Below are 2,577 nucleotides of genomic sequence, written 5' to 3'. Positions count from 1 at the left end.
TGATGAAGATATGGATCTAAGAAAGTCTGGTGCACAAGGAACCTTCAAGGGTAATGAACAAAAGCTGAAACGGTATCGTGAAGGAGGACTCCCAAACAATGAAGAGGGAGAGACATCCACTGATCCTTAGGGATCGTCATCAGTCAAGCTAGTGACGGTAAAGAAGCGCTGGGTGGGAGGCAACCCACTGTTTAATTTTCAGGTATGATTTATTGTTTTCAAAAACAAAAACACAAAAATATTTTTCTTTTCGTTTAAAACAAGGCAGGAAAGTTTAAAAAATTTGTTCAAATATACCTCCTGCCAAGAAAATCATGCAAGGTACTGATGTCTTGCATGATTCTCTCCTCAAAAGTTTTTCAAAAATTCAATGAACTCAGGCATTTTTCAAGAAAACAAAAAATTTTGGCCTGAGGAAGCAAAACACCCTCCCTGTTTTCATCAAAATCGCGCCGCTCTGTGTATTTTAGCATGCCGCGATTTTAAGGAACAGAAAAGCACTTCCCCTGTTTTAATGAAATCGCGCCGCGCTTTGTATTTGGCCGCAGCGCGATTTTGCTTGGAAGCTGCCCATATATTTTCAAAAACTAGCCGTTACAAACCCACCAAACTTTCCAACCGTTAAAAATTTGCCCGTTACTAGCCGTTACACACAAAATCGCGCCGCACCTTGCATTTTGGCGTGCCGCGATTTTCATCAAACAGGCCTATAAAACCAGCCTTTTTCACCATTCTTCCCATTCCCAATTTCCTACCGTTACTCTGTTGAAATTTCCCTAGAAACCTAACCACGAAATTCCTTCATTATCATCATCTTAATCACTTCCTAAACATCATCAAACCACAAATTCATCATCCATTCATCAACCTAAACCTTCACAATTCACCAATTTTCCAAAACTCCACAAATTTCCCATTCACCATCTTCCTTTCACTCACAAATGGCCTCCAACCAAAGAAACACCCGCTCAAAGAAAGCCACCAACCCCAAACCATCCACAAACAAATCCAAACTCCCTCGTGCCGCATCCGAACCACCCGAAAACGCCATCCATTTCATCAATGACCAAGCCCAAGAGTTCCATCAATCTATGAAGAGTTTCGAAGTCATAGGGGAGAGGAAGTTTGATTTGACAAAGCTTGTGAAATATCCTTTCTTTGAGTCTGAATTACAAAGGAGGGGGTGGACGAGGTTGAATGAGATGATCGACGAAGCAAACAACAAAACGGTGATCGTCGAATTCTTTGCAAATGCAAGGGTGTCCGATACACCCTTTCAATCTTTTGTTCGAGGCAAGTATATTGATTTCAGCCCGGATGCTCTCAATGCATGGCTGAATGTTCAAGCACAGGATGAGTGTTGGGTCGAAAAATTGAGGAAGGAGAGATTTGGCATTACGGAGGATACTTTTGATGAAATCATTACAACTATGTGTAGGCCTGGGTCAACTTGGAAAAAGTCCCGGATGCTTACCTATGCGGAGATGTTGCCGATACCCAAGGCTTGGGTGTCCTATTTGGTCCAGACTCTTGAGAGTGCATCTTGCACTTCTGAAATTCCTCTCACGAGGGTGCTTGCTGCCTATGCCATCATCAAGGAGCACCCTATATATATTGTCCCTCTCTTGGCCAATAGTCTTCATGATCTAGCAACCAGAAACACCACACAATTGGGGCATGGAAGTCTAATTAATTGGTTGTGTGAGCAAGAGCTTGTGCCGACTTATGATAGTGATCTCAACACCAGCAATATGAAGCCAATCACCGACTCGGTAATGGATGGATTTGTGAAGAAATATGAGGGCTATATGAAGGAGAGAGAGAGGGAGGCAGCAAGGCAACAACAAATGGAGCAAGGAGGGAGTAGTAGCCAAGGGGGTTATGCTCCTCTTCACCCAAAGCTTGAGGAATTCATGCATGTGCAAGCTAATTGGATGAATGAGACTTCGAACCAGCTGTGGGTGAACCGTCCTAGGTTCTCAGCTGCGTTTGCTGCGGAGGCTCAATTGCATATGGGTCCGATTAGTGGGTCTTATGAGAGATTTGGAGGCTCCCGTGAGCGCATGGAGCAATATTTTACACATCAAGAAGAGTATGGTTTGCGCATGAGGAGGGAAATCACTGATGATTTCAATGCCACCGAGCAAGATCAAGGGGATGGCATCTTTGAAGGATTGAGGACACCGGGGGCTGGACACTCGGATGATGATGTGAACATGGGCTGATCTACTGATGGATTAGCATTTTCTGCTTTGTATTTTAATTTCAGTTATTTTTCTTTTGATGTATTTTATTTATTTTCTTTTAATGTCGAAGTCCGTTGAACTTATTTCCCTATTGTAATTGCTCCTGCACTTGTTTATTATTAATGAATTTGTTTTGTTTCATGTGACCTTTAGTAACAGTTGTTTGATGAAACGGTATTCCAAAAGTTCTAAAGGAGGGGTGACTTGATTCAAAGGCGAAGTGTACGGCGTTGCTAAGTAGTCACATACTCCCAGAAATCTCAGCCATAAGGTTCATTGCCAAATTTTGTTTTTCAATTTACTTATATTTAGATTAGTTTTCCATGCAACT

The sequence above is a fragment of the Medicago sativa genome, chromosome 8, assembly GCF_051527215.1.
Source record: "Medicago sativa cultivar Bolivia chromosome 8, Bolivia_mono, whole genome shotgun sequence".
Taxonomy (NCBI): Eukaryota; Viridiplantae; Streptophyta; class Magnoliopsida; order Fabales; family Fabaceae; genus Medicago; species Medicago sativa.
The sequence above is the reverse complement of the archived record's forward strand: the minus strand, read 5'-3'. Positions refer to the sequence as shown.